Here is a 23,577-nt window from a genome sequence, read left to right on the forward strand (position 1 = left end):
GTATGTGAATGAAAGATTCAGCGGCGTCGGCAAGCATTTCAACACTTGTCTTGCGTATAATTCGCGGCAGGCAAATGATATTCAGTTCTCCACAGCCCCCGGGGATCAAAAAGCTAAACTAGTTTCGCGTTTCTAATTTTCTCTGCGAATTTGTCCCGAATTAATTTAAATTAAACTGCACCGCCTGAAACGATAATCGGGACGAAATTTACCGCACTTTTGAGAGTGTTATTAGATAAGTCAAGGGCAAGAGAAATGTGAGTATATGTGCGCAGTTTGCCAACATTTAATCCCGACGCCAATTTTAGCCGCAATAAATCAACACGACATCCGTGGATAATTACAATTTACATTTTCAGAGAGCTTTGATACAAATGCGTGTATATATTTATCATGGATAAATAAAGACCACTAAATTTACGCATAAGCGATATCATATATCCACTACACTTCAAGGATTTCCGCCAACACGTAATTATCATCCGCTCCATAAACGAACAAAGCAATTATATTTGCGTTTCAACACAATATTGTAACACTTCACAATTTAGTTAATTATCAAAAATGCATTAATTTATTTACACGTTCAAAAACCGATAATAACAATAGATACCTAAATTGACCATATGTTGGCAAATAGAGTTATTATATTCGCGCGTTATACTCATCAGATTAAAATCACATATAATCGATGATGACACTCGGAAATTGCTAGTCACAATTGTTAATTACAGATATAATTATCGCCAAGATACCATGATAGAATCGACAATGCTGACTGGATTCTTTTATTTGATAAAAAGCGTAATTGAGAACAAAAGGAAAAAAGGAGAAGATCGCACCGGAAGAAGGAGTAAAACTAACCCGGCGCGTAATCGAGTTGCCGGACGAAAAGGCAGGCGAACGGCAATCGTTTCTCGTACAATGGACGGTGGAAAATCCTACAGTTGGATAAAATACCGAGCAATCGCGCGCGCGTTCGCGTCTCGCAAACGTCTCGTAAAGCCGGCACTCGGCTGAGAGAGAATGTAATTACCGATTTAATTAATTGGACTTACAGGCGACGTGGAACAAAATGGCTAGCACTTTCCCGGCCCAGCCACGCAGAGTTATCCCGAGATGGACACTATTTGGCGATGATAACAATGAAAGTGTATCAATTATGAAAACCCGCGCGTATTGTCGCCTATACACGCTCGTTCCACTGCTCTCTCGTAAGTAATTCCATTGTATCATCGAAACCCTGACAGAGAGAAGATCGGTTGCCATTTATGCATTGTATCTAACGACCAGGCTATAATGATCAAATCGCAACAATAACATCTACGCGAATTTTCGATTTAAATGTGCTTTTGTGCATCTGTCGCGATAAAATAATTATTTGAAGCGTGATGAGTTTGTTGTTTCTTTTTTTTGTTCGATTCTTTCACATCGGTGAAAAAAATTGCGGTTAAATATTTCACTTACTTTGAAAAATTCACAATTTGTGAGGAACATTAACGTTGTTTCTCGGTGTTTTTTTATTTATTTTGGAGTACAATCTCGCTGAATATTGAATATGGTGCCAAAAGCTGTAATGAAACAAAAATTTAATATTCCCGAAAGCAAACGAGAGATTGAACAAATTTTCATGATACAAGTAACTTCGATAGGAAACATGTTTTTATATTAGCATATTTTTTTCATGTATTTTTCGAGAAACGCGTATAAAATTGCCGCGTAACTTTCCAATTTTTTTATTCTGGATTTATTCATTGCAGAAGAATGATCGCGAAAATCTATAAATAACACTTAAAAATCTATATACGCGAGATTTTTTTTCGCGACAAAGAGAATTTTTTTTATGATGACATAGGAAAACTCCATCGTTTTCTGTACTTTTTTCATCGGGAAAAAAAAAAACGCTAGCTCAATTTTTCACCCTTGACACGCACGAAACCAAGTACCGACAGCGACTAGGGCGGCTCTCGGATAATATTGACACACGAAGGATTGGACGTGTATGTGTATATATACATATATATATATGTGTGTGTGTGTGTGTACGAGAGAGAGAAACAGGGCGGGATGAAACGAACGAGCTAGGCGAACATGTTTCGTGCATGTATTTCACACGGGGGTGTTTACATCGAGTTGCTTCAATGTCCTTCACGTGGCCGTGAATTAATGTTGATGTACACGAAACGGAGAACGCGGGAGCATCTACGTTTCATTAATAAAATCTATCAGACCGGAGAGTAATTATTATGAAAATCTACTTTTAATTAGTTTTACGTTCGCCGACGTACAATTTTTCTCTCATCCGTACAAGCGTAGTTGTAATGAGAGATCTGTCAACTCGTGAGAGGAAATATTAACGGGATGGATAAAACAAATTAATCGATTACTTGGGCTACGAATTAAAACTATGCGCCCGTCATCGTTTCCAACGACATTGAAGTGTTGTAAATGTCAAGAGGGGAATTAATTCTGCTCGATACGTCGATAATTAATATAGTTATTGCAACTCGCAGATAATTAACGCGATCAAATAATCAAACATTATTAATGGTCAGTCCCCCTATAATAGGTATTCCGTGTACGCACGTAAATTCCATATTAATTTAATGGTTCCGAAGTGTCAGGTATTATCTCGCGTATCCTAGATCGCCGCCGCTCGAGATCCTTCAAGTGGTAACCGAATAATACCGATAATTACGTCTCGAACATACGCGGGGTCGGGTCTATAAAGGCATCGACCGAACCGCGTTTAATCATCGTCGATTGCATCCCTCTGCTTTATCCAACTCGTCATTAAATTATGAAGAGCAACGCTCGTTGTCTCTCTTCGAAATCGATTTGACTTTACTAGATATCCCTCGAAGGACATAATAATGGAAGGCTCGACGGAAGACAAAGGCATTTTGCTCGTTCACGACGGCGAATATAAGGGGTGGCCTTTTGTCTGGCCCTGGAAGAGGAGGATATTCTCCTCCTCGGGTTTCGAATAATATTAACATTGGGCAGAGAGAAGGTTCGTCATAGACGAACGAGCGACGTATAATTCACGAGCAGGGATGACTGTTTACGTCGCGGATGCTCCTAGCTAACGACATTCGCACCCCCGGCTTTAACAAGTCGACGAATAATTCAGTGCTTTAATTAACGACGTATGTCCCGAGGGCAGCTCAATATTGCAAGCGGTACGGCGCCTGTCGGTAATGCGCTTCTTCATTGTCGGTTAAGCGCGTGTGCACACATATACATATGTGTGTGTGTGTGTGTACATAGATCCTGATAGATTTGTGTTTGGTGAGAGACCTGTCAAGAACATTCGTTCTAACTTTTCCTATTCTTTAACCCCCGCTTCTCCACTTCGTTCCTCGCTTTATCAAAAACTGCTCGATACGAATTGACTCGAGGATTGCGAGAAATATCGTCTCCAGGATTGAGAGCGCACTGTTTCCGTCGATATGTTTCAGAAAGCGAGCGAAGATATTTTCTTTACAAGACAAATAAGTATCTACAAAATATCCAAGCTCGTTATTAAAAGACTTAAAGAGAGAGAGAAGAGAGAGAGAGCAATGCTCTTCATAATTTCAATATCTCGGATGTACGGTCGAGATTCTATTCACAATGAAATATTGCAGTAGCAATGAGCCCATTCTTGCACACATATTTAAATAGCCTTGATACGCAGCCAAAAATCGACGTAATTTCTCGACTAATAGAAGGAAATTTCGACGGCACGTCATAATTCTCGAATTTTTCCTCGAAAGCGCTCGTAAATTGGGCATTTGGTTCTATCCGATGTACAGTCATTATTTACTAGACGGCAGTTTAATAAGCACAAAAGCCTTACGGAATCGTTATTTAAAGTCCATAAAATTTTCAGTTTGCGTGTCTAAAACGCCACGATAAGCGCGATAATGCAAGTATAATATATATACTAGAAGGATATATACGATGACGACTTGTAAGACTACTTCAACTTTTCTTTCATCTTTTTCTCGATATCCTTTTATTCCCTTCGTGTCGACGTGAAAGCATCATCTACATAATCCATATTTTTTTTAGCGTAACCGATATATCGATTCTTACATAAACCTAATCCTTTAGACTTAATAAATATCCAGCAGGAAATTCGAGCTTGGCTTCGAAACGAAGAAAAAAAAAGATTAAACTTTGCTGTTCATCGATATTCTTGACACTGGAATTACACAACCTGTCGATACAGCTTCCGTTCTGTAAATCCACGCGAGTCGTCTGCTTCTTTTTTTGCCGACCATCCAATTATTCTCGATGGAGTGGATAAAATGCGCGATCGCCGCATTGCTCGTTGAAAACGACCCTGCTCTATGGCATCATATTGCATCCTAACGCAAAAAGAACGTTCAAAAAAGAGAGCCGATTGAATCCAGACACTTTGGCAGCGGCAAAGAAAATTCTAAGAAAACTTCCGAAAAGAATAAAATATCTAAAGGAAAGACGAGCGTACGCGTTCGAATAGCGAATAAAAATCAAACATTATCGTTATTTCAATTTTCTACGATAATGAAAAAAGAAATGAAGAAGACTCGTTCAATTTTCAAATAAAACAGAGATATTTCAAATAACGCCATCAGAGATCGTTATATATAAAATGCTATATAAGAGTCGGCTTTATGAAATATTCTTATTACATAAATGTCATCTTATACAAGATCTTCTCTTGTACGAGATGACATAATCCTACATTATATTTCTGTTTTTAACAGAATATTTGAAATTTACATTAAATTATATATAATAAAATTAGCGTATCGCTCCAATAAAAAGTACTCGATATAAAAATAAAAATGACATAATAAATTGAAGAAAGAACACGACTGTTTAAATACACACACAATTACCCGCACTCATTACTCTTCTTCTTTCTTTTTCCCGCAACTTTTCACTTTATCGCGGACAGGATAAGGAAAAAGAAGAGTAATGATTGCAATTGTGTTTCCCCATTCTTTATTACGTTTGAAGCTGAGCAGCGTAAAGCCGCGAGCTGTCTACATACGCCGTTCAATCATTCGCGATCGATCGAACATCAGCGACGTCCCTCGCGGAAAATAGTTCCGCGTTGCGCGTCGCACAACAAAACCTTCGCCAAATCCTGATTTGAATCTACACGGTCTGCAAAGTTCATTAGATTTAAATATTTATGAGACGAGGTGGCGCGGGAGCACCAGACTCCGGGTCAATTTGGTGGCGTAGAGAAAACGACTTCGATTCTTTATTCCCGTAGGGGAGAGCGCGATGCGGCCCCCTTTGCGGTTACAGCGGATTCTTCTTCGAGAAGAAAAGTTTCTCGATCGCAAAGGATTACGAGGAAAAACGACCATTCCCTCTCCAGAAGACAAATGGCGAAATTAATTGGCCGAACCAGCGTTCCGCGAATTGGAAATCTTGTCGAGAGTCGCGCTAAACACAACCAGTACGAAGATTGGTTGCATAATACGCGGATTTTACTTTTAGATCGCGTATTGTTTATTCCTCGCTTCCGTTGCATTCTTCCGCGCGATACTTTTCTCCCACTTTGCTACGAAGCCTATCGATGATAAGCTCGCACCTCGCGATAATGCGGTGATCGAATTCCAAAGTCGATACCACGCGACGCGTCACGGAATAACTTTAATCGAAGTACCGCGTTCGGAAAAGTCGTTACTTTTCCAATTCCCGGAGGATTATTCATGATTTGAATACATAATTATAATATTATAGATTATTATGAATGCTAGTCGACAATCGAAAGAAACTTCGCGAAGAACGGAAAGAACGAAATACGAAAAGTCCTACGGAAGCAAAATTTTTGTCTTGCTCGACACTCCCCAATAATGCGAATAGCGTTTACGACCAATTCGATAATATAAGGTCCAAATAGAATAGATATAAAACGACAAAAGAGAGACCCGGTCGGTCGTATTACTTATGATCGAACCGGACATAAATTTGTCTCCATTCGAGGATTAAGCGCGGCTTTTCTACGACTTCGTGGATTCCGCGAGAGATTTCGACTCGTGAATTCCGACGTCCGAGAAAGCCTCCGAGCGAGGTGTCTCCTGCGGGATTTGATCGCTGGCGAGGAGCGATTTGATGGACGGGGGCGATAAAACTTTGGCAGCGACGTAAATCAAGCGAGACGGGGAATTCGGAGGATTCCGGCACGGAGGACCTAACGTGGAAGAACCTTACTGGGTTAGGACGACGCGATGGTCAAGCCCTGCAACGAGGGAGTGCCGTTTCGCGTGAGAAACCAGCCCCGGAACCATAGATCTCTTTAGGCTTCTCGCCCGTGGGACTCGCGTTCCAATTTCACGGAGTCATCGTCGGTCAGATAAAAGATTTCGGAATTTACTGTCACGAATTGCGGGAAAATATATAATGTGATTCTTATCATAGGATATATCTTAAGATGATACAAGAGATACGTAAGAGTGTTATTATCGGCGCTTATAACTGTATAATCGTTGTAATAGGATAATGTAATTATTGTGTCAATTCGTTTAAAATGTTTATTATTTTATTTATATTTTATTATGCTTTATTAACATTTATATTTATTATTTTGTTGTTATTTACTGTGTTACTCGAGTTTAAATTAAAAAATAATATTTCAAAAGAAAATAAACAAGTATATTTTTCTATTTTGATAGTAATTGTTGCGCAAAGTGTATTTTCTAACTAACAATAAATCTATTAAAAATATTATTACATAGAATATATCTTTGGTACTAATGTTACTGAATAAAAAAATTAATTCAATTTTCTACGATAATGAAAAAAGAACTGAAGAAGACTCGTTCAATTTTCAAATAAAACAGAGATATTTCAAATAACGCCATCAAAGATCGTTATATATAAAATGCTATATAAGAGTCGGCTTTATGAAATATTCTTATTACATAAATGTCATCTTATACAAGATCTTCTCTTGTACGAGATGACATAATCCTACATTATATTTCTGTTTTTAACAGAATATTTGAAATTTACATTAAATTATAATAAAATTAGCGTATCGCTCCAATAAAAAGTACTCGATATAAAAATAAAAATGACATAATAAATTGAAGAAAGAACTCTACTATTGTTAAGTCTACTATTTGTTGATAATTTTAATAAATGAAAACGTTTAAATATATATATATTAGACACATATATAAAAAATATTTTATCTCGTTTTAATCGCAATATAATTTTAAATTATATAGAATTTAAAAAAAAATTAAAAAATGTTGGAGAATATTATATACAGAACATTACTAAAATATATTAAGTATCTAATTATTAGATTTCTGATATTGGCAAAAATCGATGAAAAGAGTTCGGACAAGTTTATAATATGATGATATCAAAATTTATCTATAAAAACGATATAAGAATTATATATAGATACCAGCTTTTCGCTGTCATGTTCCTGTCACGCGAATACTGAAAATTTCGAGATTTTTAAGATATTATCTTTCTTTGTGTCCGAGTCTTGCATAAAACTCGTTCAAGCGAGAGCGTTGTCGAAACAAGAAACACTGATTTCATGGCTGAAATTCTAAGGCAATAACTTTGACGATGGCCACTCGACACACTTTTGCATGGATATTGACGTGGAAACTTGTTGAATTGTTCGGTGCTTTTTATATCTCGGTGACGTTTACAAACCTTTTCGTAAATAATAAGAAAATAAGGAAAGATGACATGAAAGCAAAAGCTGATTTCATCTTAAAAATAATTATGATCACAATTCTTTTAATTATAAAGTTTATAAAATAAAATATTTAACGCGCTCAAACTAAAATTAATAAATTAGAAAATTACTTGTAATATTCATAATTTTTCATAGCTATAGTATTGAATTGAATTTGAGCAACTTATTGTTAGATTATTTCTGACAGAAAAAAATTTATTCGTTAATAAACAAAGCCCGGAAGAGTTCCGCTTAAGTAGATATTTACATATACGCGCGCATATACGCTTAAATACTCGTTTAACAATTTATTCCGGTTGATCCTGTGTTTGGTGCCAAATAATACAAGTAGGGTTGCATACACTTACAATTAGCTAAGAACATCCGCATTTTATTAAAAATTATGATACAATTATTCCAAGTATCAATGATAATAGAGTATAAGCTTAAAGATGGCAGACTTTTCATCATCTAGATAACAATATTAGAAGTAACCAACCGTGGTGCTCTGTGATTACGAAGGGGAAGAGAAAAAGCAGAAACGAGCGACCGAGAGGAGGTACGAAAAATGTGCGTTATGAGAGGGAAACAGTGTCGGTAGGATTGGTAGTAACTTCCGGCTCTACCGAGGAGGAAAGAAAGAAAGGACGGAAAAGTACGAAGCGCGCGAGAGGAACCGAGGGACGGTCAACGGTGGCAAATGAAAAGGGAAGGTTGAGGATGAGGAAGATTGTAGATCCGCAGGATAAGAGGAAGAAAAGGATAACGATCACGCGCCTTGCCTTTGCGGACGTGTACGGACTGTCGCCCTTTGCCAATAAGCCCGCCAGAATTCGAGCGGAATGAAATCCGGCATTCCGGCGGAAACATTCCCGACTATCTTTCCGGCTCCGGAATGGGACATGGCGTAGCACGGCTAAAGTAACCGCGTCCGTCCGTGAATGGGAAAAAGAGAGGGATGAAATTTCCATGCTACGCCAGAGTGGCTAATGGTTTTAAAGACGGTCCGTAATCAGCGCCAACACTCGATGTTAAACAACGGCCGGCTTATGTATTTTCCTCTCCTTCGGGGTACATATGTGTATTTAAACGCACGTTTTACGCGAGCGCGACAAAATACCGCATGCCGACGTGCTTTACGAAGGATAAAAGAAAAGGACAAAGGCCCGGTAAGTACCTTCGTACGAGATGAAAACTAGAATTGTATACGACCGCGGGGACTCGACGGGTTTCACGAATATGAAGAAGAAAGAGAGATATTCGTCGTGCGCATCGTACAGCTGTGAATGATGTTTGTTGGACCAGGGTCCGAATTTATGACGCCGGCCGGTAAGTCGGGATTTAGGAAGAAAAATGCTGCCGAGACGCGTATGATTGCGGGCCGCGCGTTTAATCACGCGCGGCCAAGCGAGCGAATTTTTCATCCCAAAGCGGATTAGTTACGGATACACTGACGGTAATTATCGCGTGACTAGCGATGCGTAGTGGTTTATTATTGTGTAATTCGAATGAACTCCGCGACTCGTAAATTACTCGGATTAAAATCGTAATTCTGCGGCAACTAAAACTCGACGAATTAGTAAGAATTTCCAGGTGTGTGTGGTTTTTTTTTTTTTTTACCGACTACCATAAACTTCCAACTTCTGCTTCGCATAATTGTGAGATATCTTTCTTTTATTCAAGTTCCGAACTAATAAATGTATAGATAACAATAATGATATTCTATCTTATATATTTTTCTACTCTTAATTTTCATATAGATATATTTTTTTTATGCATTCTTCCGTCAGATTTTAAATAATTCTCGCGAAAAAAAAGATTGCTTCGCAAAGCGATAGAGCCAATTCATAAACTCCAAAGCATCTACAATTTGTCGGACGTTCTTCCTGCGCGACTCGTCTCGAGCTCGCGGCATTCGTAAAAGAGAGAGAACGAACTAATTGTTCAGAGCTCAACGTAAAGCGCCGCATCTTTAGAATGCAAATTCTACCTTTCGAGATACGGCGAAGGCGTTTATAATTTAAGCCGATTCTTAATTCGTAAGAGGTCGTTGAGACAACGGGCTGCTAAACTTCGAGCTTGCGCCTTGTTCCGCGAGTTGGAACCGAAAGGAGATGAACGGGAAGCCTGAAGAAGTAACGGAAGGACGGGAGATAGAACTCTCGTTATCGTTTCTGATTAAGAGCGTTCTTCTCGCTATTGCCAATTTAATATTACTTAAAAAGATAATAGTGAGAGTAAAACGCTGAATAAAACTCTCCATTTTTTGTTGGCAATAATGCTAATGACGCGACTTCACCAACGATACTTTATTCATTTTTGAACGAATTTATACTATTTTCTTCGTTCCTGCATTATTACCGCGATATAGCTACAATGTGTTAATAATCCGTATCTAATTTTCAAAGTCCCGGAATTTATCCAGGCATAATATCTATCCCCTGCAACAAAGAACAGAATTACGCTGCGACCGAGAGCACAAAAAAATCGTAATTTTCTCGAATGCAGTCTACGAGTGCACTCTACGAGTATTTCTCGGTACTATCATCCGTAAGAAACGGTCTAGACAACGTTAAGAGGCAAGCAATTATCTCAGCTTCCCACTAATATACTCATTAACGATTAAAAGAAAACCATTCGCGTTTAATTATTATTAAAGAAATAAATATTTAAAAAAAAATGCTAAAAAAAGTTCTACCGGTCAGCGACAAATCGTGTTTAATTTCTCATCGATCTCTTGCTCGCGCAAACGACAGGGTGCAACGACGACGGGACGCGAAATGAGCGAGAAGGTTGGAGAAACGACGAGCTTCCGTGTCAGTTGTTTTACGAGGGTGTATCTCTAGCGTCTACTTTTTATCTCTGCCTCCGTCGCTCCTTCCCTCTCGCTTTCGCTGCCCATCCCGACTTCTTTAGCGGTTTTACTCATGCCTGTTACTGCTGTTCCTGCCACGGATGAAGAATAAATGATGTTGTAAGGCATGACGTCCCGACGCGGACGCTGTCGTTTTTCACCGGATATTTTCGCGTCGGAACGTCGCGTCGTCCGTTTCCGATTAACTCGTCGCTATTTTTGACACACCCGCACGATTCTTCCACCTTCCGACTCATTATGTCTGGCAGAACGCGCGTGTATATTACGTTATTATTTCAATTCACACGATGCTATGAATATACATATGAAGCATTCAATGGAAGTACATATCTCTTGCGTGAAAGTTAACATGTATGCAGGGTCAAAGGTTTTCAGATCAACTTGATTTATGCTTGTTTACCATGCTTCGCATCGATTATGTTTACCACTCACTGATTCGCGTTTGTTGACAATGATATATGAGCAATTAATTTCTGAAATATTTAGAACAATGCTCTGATCCATTATCGGAGATATATAGCGACATTTATGATAATATGTTGACCGAAAATATGTTAATGCGAAATTATTTTTTTAATTACAAAGCTGAAAAATTTGTTGCCAAAATTACGCAAATGCTGACTTGAAATTACCAGTAGAATATGAAAACTCATATCATTATATTATTATTATTTTATAAAAAATAAAAATGCAAAATATGCATGCAAAAAAGATCGTTGTTACAAGATAAACGTTACATTTTTTCATTTCGTATTAGCTTGGTATAAAGTACGAGTTATAAATATTTTAATGATATATAAAATAAATTGTCGTGGGACTATTTCGTTGGCACAAATGCAACGAGCTCGCTTTGTACTCTCGACACTCGTTAGCGAACTTCTTGCGGATTATTCAGAATTCTTCATCACGTGCTAGCTTTCTTCTTCGTCTTTTCACCTCACCGTCTAAGACGTTAACAAGTAGGCGGCTTTGTACGCGTTACACGATGGCGCATTATTAACGATAGTCGCCACAATTCGTGACCATTCGCAGACGCGACAAAAACGCGGTTGCCAATCTTCACTGGCAGCACGAAAGAACAGCTATTTTATTGTTTTTTATGTCTCTCGAAAAAAGACATTCGCGAACCACATTGTGACAGCACATCAAGTTTTTTGTTATAAAAAATAGTGTGCCATTTATATACAGAATAATCTAAAAAGAGCTGCAAAATTTAGAAACATTAAATATTTGCAAAAAAATATACATTTAATTCATATAGACAAAGCGGAACAAAAATAAATCTTCATTTTTCGAGTTTAGATTTTTATTTTTACATTTTTACAATAGATGTTCTATCTATGTCTGGCTGTCGATTTAATTCAAATTTTGTCATTTTTTTCGCAATAAAACGTATATAAATAAAAATTTATATCGAGATAAGTCTATCCGTATTTTTATCTCGTTTTAATATCCGTCCAAAATTTTCGATTTTTTTTCATGGATATACTATGCATGCTATTTTTATATCAGTCTGTGTATTTACTTAATTACATATTAAATTATTCACCTTCTATCCGTTGCGAAAATAACGTGATAAAAATTTCCATCAAAAAACCAAATTCGCTAAACGCGCAAAACGAGCTTCACGTGCCTCTAATTTTTGCAGCACAATGAAAATATTTTTTATTTTATTGCTCGATGTTACAACGCGACGTTCGTTGCCTTGAAAAATTCAGGACATCAACGAGACGTGACAGATAACGGGTGCAAAAAAAAAAAAAGAAAGATAGTGCCGACGTAGGAAATTCAAAAGCCGCGAAATGCAAAATTGCCGGCGATGCATATCACATGAACTGCAATACTGTCATTATTATCATCGTGTTTGCAGTCACGATTATTGCATGCTGACGGAGTAATTTCCCTATTTTCTATAGACATTGCCATTTCGTTCGAAAACACACAATGGGTGCAGTCAACTAATCACGCATTTTAAATAAATGAATAGTCGGGAAGAATGACACGAACGGGAAGTATTGAAAATTAATCTTGCAGATAGAATTGTACGTCGAAAGGCACATTACAGTAATTGAACGAGAAGGAAAAACTAACAGTGCTTAAAAGATAGTATCGGACCATCATTTAACAACCGACACACTGATGGCATAAAGCCGATAGTGCACATAAACGGTTGTTCTATTATCACAGCAGGGGACGCTAATGTTTAAATCAATAATGTCGCAACGGCGAAAAAAAAAACGTTATATCGAAAAATTTCTTTCGCAAACCAGTTCTGTCGAGCGCCGTGTAATTACTTCTGTTATCGCGTAATTGTAACAATATTGAGAATTGCGAGAGTGAAACTATATAACGTCCCGATCGATTCAGAAATCTCGTTTTGTTTCCTAAATTTCGACGCGATGCCATATCACCGGGAAAATCGTGCGGAAATAATTACCAAGTTACTACGATAACGTTGCAGCATCGAAAATGAAGGGAAGACGGTAAGAGTAAGCTTACGGCTCGACTAATAATGTTCCTTATACCCTACGGCTTTACTGCGAGCCTTTTTCTCGTTCTCCACCGTTCGCTATCTGCCTGCGCATTAAACAAATATTACGGTTCTCTCTAATCGGGACATCGGTTGTAAAAGCCCGGAGAAGTTTCTCTACTAACGTCGAAATCGCGTATATAATCTAAATCTACGACAATATCTCGTAGAGCTACATCGGTTTGTGTAACAGACGTATATCATTTTCAATCTATAGACCGAGAGAGTGACAAAAGTTTAGAGACTATTAACTTTGACATGTATAATATATATAAGCATATTTTTTTCTTCGACTATACAAATGCAGACAGCCGGAGAAGGTAAGAAATCTCGCGATAAAGTTGAGCCTAATGTGCTATCGTTATTCAACAGAACTGCATTATCATATATTACATAGCTATAAAGGTTTATAAATTATGTATATCTTTTTTATTATATTTTGATTTGAATTGTATGTAAATAAAATCAGATCTATAAAGCAATATTTACAGAACGCCGAATGCAATACTTCCAAAAGGACAAATATAAAAAGATTATAAAAGTTTAGCATCTCATAATAATTTAACTAATAAAAAGTGTAGATGTAGAATTTAAAATAGCATTCTAGAGTAAAGAGCATTAGAGCCCGTGAAAGGAGAATCACTATAATAATCTTTAGCGACAGACAATTGGATGTATAATAGAATGATGAAATGAGAAGACTAGGAAACAGAGAGAGGCAGATATGAATAATAAGCAAAATGAGCTACTACGGAACTCGGTAGGGAATAAGTGTTTTACGAGAGAAGTATAGAGTATGGCGGCAGCTATCGCTATGTCGAGCGTTTATCTTTATCGCTGTTTCATGAGAACATTTTACCCTGATAGGGAGGCACTCACCGAATGCTGACAATCTCTAGACTCTAGACTATCGGAGAATTCTAATGCTCTCCGCTCTCAGCTCGCAGTTATGTGGGTGGAAACAATATTTTCAACGAGATACCTAGAAACTACTCTCAAAATTCATCGCTTATTTGTACAGATTATTTGGTACTAATAACGATATTTCGTTAAGTGTAAATCGGCACAAATAACTTAATTATCAAAATAAACCACGCGCGTAATATATTGAGTTATCGTTCACACGTTAATTCCAATAAATTCAGTAACAGTTAATTCTACATATATTATTTTAATGTAATAAACATTAAATCAATATCAACGTTGTAATTTTATGTGATATTATCCTCTTTGAAAAATTTGAAAATAAATATACTTAATAAATTTAGTCATTGCGCAAATATATTTTTGATTAATTTTATCCTATAATCAAGATAAAATTTGCTCAATTCATCACGTCGAAGTTATTCAATGCATTAATATTAATAATTATTTCATACGGATGTGTTAATGCGTACGTGTGCGCGAGAGCGCTGTAGGAAGACGTCACAGAATTCACCTTATTGAGTAAACGTTACTAATTTAGCTCGGTCGTACGCATCGCTTGCTTCATTTCTGGCTGATCGCGCAGCACATGTGCTTAATACGCGTATTGAATAGTCTACGTACGCGAGCGCGCTGTCATTGCCCTCAAGGGATGTGGACGGATATGAAAGTGACGTGAAAGCGGAAAATTCGATTATTATTATACAACGAATAAAATTACGACAATCGTCGGCAATAATAGATCTTTGAAATATCTTCGCTCGCCGTCTCGTTTCATTCGTTTCCGGTAATTAAGAGTTACTGTTCCTTTTTATAATAGGAAAGATAATAAACGCTGCTATAATTTTTATCCTGTTACGCTGCGGGAAAATAAATGTTTATATACGTGAAAGATAAATATCGCCAAAAATTTAAATGCCCGCAAACCACCATTTATTTATATATGCATTCTCGTTTACGCATATATACATATATCCACCGTGCGTTTTATTACCGTTGTGCAAAAATAGTGCATCAAAATTCATAGAAGTTATACAATTGCTTTTATAAGTACGGAAAAAATATAATGATGCTCTCTGGTAAACGAGATCAATTCTAAAAAATCGTATCGTATTAAAAAAAAATTGTCAAGCGACAATTCCACATCAACTTATTATCAAGTGGAAGATGCATGATCGTTGCTTCCTCGATTTTTTTTACCATAGAGGAAATAGATTTGATGGAACAATCATTAGCTACGAATGCATATTAACGATTGCGATAGCGATCAATACCGGTCGCGATCCGACGAACATTATGACGATAATTAAAATATTAGATCTCGTCGTAAGCGATACTGATGCACGCGGAAGAAAGTACCGTGAATTAGGTGTATTCTCTCTATAAAAGTACGTAGTAACTCAGTTTTGATATCCAGTATTGTTCTGTGCTGGCTGCATCCAGTAAAGTAACGCCGACATGATTACGCGGGTAAGTTTTCCTCGTTGTTTTAATTGAAAAATAAAAAAGCCGAGTGAATAAAATGCATAAAGTTTATAATCACTTTTTATATTTTTGCATACAAATAATACAGCGCGACGCGTAAGAAAATTGATATCTACGAAAATAAATCGTCTTTAAAGGTAAAAATCCGCTTTCCCTCATACACTCGCTCCCCTTTCGACTACTCTGATTAATACACACATTACTCAGCTTGTAATGTCGCGATGGGTCACTGCGTAATACAAGGCGCGGGATTTATCGTTGGCATCAGTCTAGATTTAAGACCCGTACATATTCGGCGCGAGTTTGCGGACAGTCGTGATGTACAAATGTCACAAATAAAAGTTATTAAGGACATTTGTTATTGGCGCGGCCGAGATATTTGCGCGCAACTGATGATGAGCGTCCCCAAAATTTTCATTCGAAAACTCGATCGCGCTCCTTCGCGTATCGGGTTAATCCGACTTTATAGCCTTTTTTATAGATGAAGTTCGTAATGAAAAAGAAAGGAGTCTCGCGTACAAAATACGTCTCTCCGTTTTCGATTTTCGTCGCCGATCGCGTTCGGCGACGTCGCCAACGTCCGGAATCTTTTGTATAAATTGGTTTGTCGCTGATTAAATCCCGGAGTTATTAAACGCCGGAACATTTGCATTTCAAGAAGAATATATCAGCGCTTCGCGTAGACGCCAGCTTGCTACAGTCGCGGCTACTGCGAGCGAGGAAATTAGCGGCGGTGGCGGCGTCGCGACGCCATAGAATGAGATATTGCGGAAGAAGAAATGATAGAGAGTCCAGAGGGAAACCGAGATCCTCCGATTTTCTAAAGTTCCTTCAATAGAAATCTTTCGATTCAAATTGAATCCAGCGTTTAATTGTCTCTGCGCCAAAATTGAAAGCGTTAAATAATCGTCGTAAGAACTATTTTTTTTTAAATGCCATTCTCTATTGCAAAAGATACATATATTTCGTGATATTGTGACATTACTAGAGTTTAAATTAAATTCTTCAAAGAATACGATTTACTGAATATTTGTGTCAGTTCTGAAAGTAACTGCACTTTGTCGCAACTTTATCTCTTTTCCGAGATATTTTACTTTTGAAAATATATATCAGGTCACGGATAATATTGTATATGTAATTTGACAGTACAAAATCCAAAAGTAATATCAGCCGTGAATAAAATTATCTGTTGTTGAAATAGCGCTGTATAATCTTTAAATAAAACAGATTAAAGCAATATATAATCCACTAACCTAGTTCTTAATTTTGGTTACGGATCCGTGATATTAAAAAAAGTGACAATAGTTTATTTAAAACTATGGTGTACCTATAAGAAGCCTCGTTCAAAATGATTCGATTAAATAAACGCGAAGAAGATAATGCGCGAAATCGCATCATAGATTCAATCTACTTTCGTCGAATTCGAGTAGGAGTGAATCGCACAAAAGCGGATCTCTAAGAATATAATTTGATATCGTCATCTGCTGATTCCTAATTCCTACGCTTGTCCTAGCCGGAAATTCGGAAATAAATCACCGACGCCGATTATATTCGAGCGTGATTAATTGATTTCTTGCGGCAAACATACCGCCAGCTGACCACGCTGATTTTTCTAACCGGCTCGAGATGCGATTTCGCTTCTCGTTAGCCGAGCGATCTCTCTCCTCTTTCCTTCGGGAAATCCGCGGCAAGAAGGTTGAAGCGTGATAAAACGACTCCTCGACTTTACTGGATATTATTATCTCCGGGTTTTCCGCTCGAACGTGCCGGCATACATATGTGTGCGATAAAAGTGTATACCTGATATGACACGCCTTGCATCTACTGAAAGTTAAACACTCATTATGCGTGTCTTTTCTTTGAGATTACTGTCTATTTTGAATGAGAATAGATAATAGAAGATAGGAGCTTTACTATCTAAATTATCTGAATTGTGTGATATAATAATAAATTACGATAGAATTCATAAAAATAATTATGTACAAAATGTATTCCCACCCATTATTATAAATAATCGAAATTCAATATTAATTACAAGTAGTTAAAAGATTAATGATCCAAAAGACAACGCCATTTTACGAACAAATTCCATTTCCGAGCTTGACTGTCATTCTAGGCGTGGCTTCCGGTCGTCGCTCTGTTACTGGCAGTAGCTACTGGTCAGGAACCTGTAACGCGAGATGAGATTCGACCACAAGTGTCGGCAGCCAAGCAGGGACTGGTCGACTCCATCAGGCTGTCGCGACAATTGCAGTCGCTGCGACCACTCGTGCGTCAAAAGCTGTCAGATCAAATTATTACGACAGTCGAAAGAAACCAGAAGAAACGACAGCTGGCCGATCTCGGGATGAACTTTCCTCAGCCGTTGTCATCGCTAAACGATCAGAGCCCGCTTCCGTTCATCGGAACGACTTTCAGCGCAGGCCTCGATGCCGATATCGTTTCGCAAATCCCTCCAAGACAGATCATCACGCGGATAACCGAGACCTCGCCGGGTGGCCGAGTTAGCATCCTAACTCCATCAATCATTGAATCGCAACGCAGAATTCACGATATCGATAGATCATTTCACAGATCGCATTCCTTCCATCACAAACATGGTCACCATCATGGACATAAACATGAGCATAGTCATGATCATCACGAAGAACATAAACACCATGAAGAACACAAACATAATCATGGTCACCATCAAGAGCACCATCATGGGCACCATCATGGACACGAACACAAGCATGAACATGATCACAAGCACGATCACAAGCATGATCACGATCATAAACATCATGGAGAACATAAACACCATCATGGACATCATCATCATTCGAAGCACGAGCATCACGAAGAACACAAACACCATTCAGAGCATCATCACCATCATAAGCATCACCACCATAATGAACATCATCATCATCATGATCATCATCATGTTAACGAACATCATCATCATCATACACATAAAGAAACCGAGAATCATCATCATCATCACGGCCACGAACACAAAGAGCATCATAAGCATGGACATAAGGAAGATCATAAGCATCATCACGGACACGAGCACCATCACGGTCATCACGAGGATCATCATCATTTCCACCATCAAGATCATAAGCATCATCATCATGAATCTCATAAGCATGATCACGAGCATAAGGAGGAACATAAGCATGGTCATGATCATAAGCATCATCACGATCATAACGAACATCATCATCACCACGAGGAACATAAACATCATGAGGAACACGAGCATAAAGATACCCATAAACATAAAGAAGACCATGAACATCACGAGGATCACCATCACGGACATAATCATCATCATAAGCATCACGAGGACCACAATCATCATACATTAGAGAGACACGATCACGAACACTACAAAAGTTTCGTTCATCAGTTCGAATCCACACCCGTTCATGAAGAATACGCATTTCCGGAAGAAACCGCAACGATTTCTGTAACGCCATCGGCACAGGATGTTCTAAAGATTACACAACCACCAGAAATAAGAGAGTCTGCGAAGCACGTAGAGGTCGTATAAGTTCAGTGGACGAATTACGGCACAAACGCGACTAGAGGGTTAAAACACCTAAATTAAATCATTTATATATAAACATGTTCGTGAAAATTTAAAAAATTTAATAACAGCATAAAATAGAATAGCATAGAATAGCATAAAATATTTAATAGCACAATATATTTTAATTTTATTATTATTGGACTTAAAGTATCGTTTTAACGCGTAATTAAAAATATCTTGTTTTATGCACAATTATGCATCGTATCAATTTACATTTAAATATTTTAATTTGCTTTTTCAATTATTGCACACACATTTTTTTTAATTGCATTTAATAAACATCTTAAAAAAATATATTACCATAAAAATAAATATTTTTAAAAATTACAAAGTAATAAAGATAAATTACCTATTTAATTTGAAAATGAGTACATTATTTTAGTCACATAATATAAATTAGAAGACTGTAGTAATTAGAAGATTAAATTTTGTTGCATAATTATTATTTTTAAATTTCTCTAATTACTCTTGTTGAGTCAACTAGCTTAGTCTTCATTCCAAATTAGTTTTTTTAATACATGTTCTTCTTTATATTTCTTCTTTATATTTTGTACATTTATTAATAAAAAAAATAGTGCATGTTATATATACATACTATATAATGTATATATGACGTATCATGTTATATAAAATTTAATAAATTGTAAGAAAAGTAATTAAAATTGTGTGTGAGTTATATTTAATCGTAGATAATATTAATTTATTTTTTAACTTACTATAGAGACTTTCTTATCTGAGACTTTTCAATTTTCATTAAACGATTAAACTCACCTGATATTTCGACACTTGATATTTTGATTCTTTTAAAATAATTTGATCATTTTCAAATTTAATATATAAGCATTAATTGTGCATTATTTCTTAAATTCGATCTCTTACAAAATAATATATGCTACTTTCGAACTAAATGGTGCATATAATCAACGAAAGTCATGTTTAACTCTGTATTCTACAATCCAGACGTAGAAACCCGTCCAACTAAATACCGTTCTACGTTATCTGCTTTGTTTTTTCTCGGTGATAGCATTGTTTGAAAAAATAATTACGGTTCGATCGTAGTACAGGCTCGCAGGTATCTCGTTAAGCGTTGTTTCTCGTTAGTCAGACATTACTCGAGCGTTGTTGACACCTTTGAAATATAAAGTTTTCACTACTTTACGATCCTTTCATTTTTCCACCGCCCTAGTCCCTTAATATAAAGCTGAGATAAACGATGGTTGGTTTTTCCAGAAGAGAGAAAATATATATTTAAATTTTATAGCAAAGAGTATATTTTTATGTCGTGGCAAAAAATATTTATACACGAGAATACAAACAAACGATGAAAAGTGGAAAATTAAAATGTAAACATAATAATAATTGTGTCAAAGTGATGAGATATCAACGCGTTAATATCAAAAAAGTTTAACATAAGAAGAATTAGGAACGGTTATTTTAACAAGAAAACATTCTATAAAAATAATGAATACCAGTTTAAAAGAGAACTCAAAGAGGGATTTCCGACTAATGTAATTTTGTTGCAACGAGAAAAGATTGTAACCTCTTTGTGTATATAATTCCTTGACTTGAGAATATTTTACAGACAATAATATCTCGGCAAATTAGGAGCGATTTTTTAGATAGCAAAGATTAAGAAATTGTGCCAAAGATCCTTCCTAGATTCGATACGCCGGAAGCCAAGCACCTAATATCTCGCACGATAATAATAGATGGATAATAGATCAACTATTCAATGAGAATCGATTTAGGTTTAGATGTGAGCACGCGTAATCCCTTAATGCCATCAAAGATCTTCGCTTCAGTGTAAATCGCTTGACAACAACTTATTATCATGATAAACGTTATGCTCCCGACTTTCAATTCGTTATATTGTTCAAAACTTTTCGACATCCTAATAGAATTGCGGGAAACAGCACAAATCGAATAATGGTGACTTCTTCTGGATAAGCATCATTTCTGAAAAATAAGAGAAAAAAAGAAGAAAACGCTTTGGTAATCTTTAAAAGCGTCTCTTTATCGTAGAGTCTTTTCACGCGATAAGAAAATCGAGGCAGATGAGAGAGATCTATGGGGAGAGGCAGACAGTAGATGGACGATAAATCCCGTTTGTGAATTAAATTGACGTCTCCATCGTTCTCACGGCACTCTTCGCTTAAAGATGTTGCCATACTTTGAGATAAAAAAACGGGTGTGCCTCTTCCCTTGTCTCAAGTAACGCGATAAATTCTGAGGAAAAAGAATTGAGTAATTTAAAAAAACAATTTGCGAGAATATTGCGAGAACAAATTAATGCGCGATATAAAAATAATATATGCACGAAATATGTTATTGCTTAGAAAATAAAAGTCATATTAAAGATGTCCGTCTTGTAACATGATAAGTTAATCAAAGAGCAAAAAGAGATCAAAAGCTAAAAAAACAACAGATAGGCGGAAAGAAAAAAGGAAATATAATAAATTATGTGCAAATCGAATTATCAGTTCCATCTTTCTTTGCCACTCCGTATAACTTTAAACCAAAATGTTGTATATTTGATATTCCGCCTCTTAAAACAGATATAAAAATTAGCCAAATTTATACAAAAATTTACACAATCCAAACTTATTTTGTAATTTAAAAAATTGAGTTTTTGTTAAATCATTTTCAAGCGTTCAATTTAGATACACGCTTTAAACAACATGCAAGTTACTTTGAAGTTACTTTAAAGTTTCGAGGGACATTGTGAGGCGACCAAAACATTTCGGGAATGCTCGTCCATCAGGAAATTGTCTCTCTGTTGGACGTGGGAATCAGGAGAAAGACAAAGAGAGGGTGCGAGAGACAAAATGAGGATACGCGAAACGGGCGAGCGAAGATAAATCCTGTTTGCGGATTGAATAGCTCGCCTCGACGTCCCCATCGTGTTCAACTTTGACCTAGAGCAACTTCCGTCTTTCCACAACCGCAAACTTGTTACCGTAATGTGCCTGTAAGTTGGTCTCACCGGTAGATGCCGTAGTTAATTAATTAATACAATTAAGCGCCGACGGTTTTCGATATAAAGCTATCTTCGAGTGGCGCGCAAAATATGCCGAGGCGGTAAACGGAATAACAATGGATATTTCAAGAAAGTGTCTCTGCAGAAGACGATAAAGACACAAGACGCCAGAGTAATCGCGTGCGCAAATTGCTCCTCCATTAGAGAATTATCCTGTCGTCGTGTAAGGAAAACAACAAAAGAATTGAATGCAACAATACGATAGGGAAGCGGAAGATGACGTGTTTACGCGAATTAGAACGTTGGTCGCATCATGATGCTGATGCAATTGTTCTGCTTTCGAGGTAGCTGCGCGATAAGGAAACTGACGACAATGACCATCCAATCAAGGAAGAGTGCGTTTGTATAAAGCATGTTTCCGTTTTCGTATAAAAGAGTAGTAAATGCAATTATTTATACGATGCGACAATCAACACTAAGAGCTCTCCTAGTCAAAAAATGCCGAGAAACGTATCGATCAACTACATTTACGAATGAAATCCGTAAGTTGATTGTAAACATTAATTTCCTTACGCTAAACAAACCATCTTCTCATGACGATAAATAGGTTAACGTAATGCAACACGGGTTAGCGAGACACACACACACATACAACCGCATAAGTAACTAATAAAATTATATGAAACTTCGTGGTTAGTTTGCAACACCGAGAACGTGCTCGATTCACACTTGCATGCAAGCTGAAAATTACTTTCGCTATACTATTTACACGAACCGTAAAGTTTGTCGAGATTCATAATATTTTTCCATTATCGCTTCGTCTTTCTTACAAATATCACGGTATGCGGTACGGAATATATTTGATAAATTTCTGCATAATGATATATTTATAGCTGTTGCTATCTTTAATATTAACCATAGACGTAGGAAATATAGACTGCGCATATTGAATAAATGCTATGTCAAAATTAGAAAAAACAAAGTTTTGAGAAGTATGATTTTCTCTCTTAAATAAAAGAGTAGAAAGGGATCATAGATATTGCTTTCTTGTTCTAATTTTGGCACACAAATTTCTGACAAAACATAAGATATGCTCAGCTTATATTTTCCACATCTATGATAGATATTAACAAAAATTTGTAATATATTTTTACAAAATAATTTATAATTTTCCATATCGATCGTATTCTTAAGTTAGAAACAATAGCTACTGGCTTAAAAAGTTTTAAAATTATTACAACAATAAAGCTGTAAGAGTCTGAAGAAAGTAAAAGAAAAAATATTTTTAATTCAGATAAAACTGTTGCGTCTTTCTTCATAAGTTTCAATAATAATTTTTAATGAGGAAGGGTGTTATGTTTTCAGTAACATTAATTATGCTGGGCCGCTTATTCGAGAGTACTTTCAGCCAGCTGCCATTTTAATACGTCTTTATTTTAACGACGAGTCTTTTATTCATTGACGCAAACTCTGCTAATGAGGACAGTAATAAACAGAAAAACAATGGGTATTA

The 23,577-nt window shown here is 36.7% G+C and overlaps 1 pseudogene; it reads right to left on the bottom strand.

Annotated features, from left to right (window-relative positions):
• Positions 1-17,878: 17,878 nt before the first annotated feature.
• Positions 17,879-18,901, bottom strand: LOC146721810 (uncharacterized; annotated as a pseudogene).
• Between the last annotated feature and the right edge of the window lie 4,676 nt (positions 18,902-23,577).

Source organism: Nylanderia fulva, unplaced genomic scaffold (genome assembly GCF_048542155.1).
Source record: "Nylanderia fulva isolate GAGA-0341 unplaced genomic scaffold, ASM4854215v1 Scaffold41, whole genome shotgun sequence".
Taxonomy (NCBI): domain Eukaryota; kingdom Metazoa; phylum Arthropoda; class Insecta; order Hymenoptera; family Formicidae; genus Nylanderia; species Nylanderia fulva.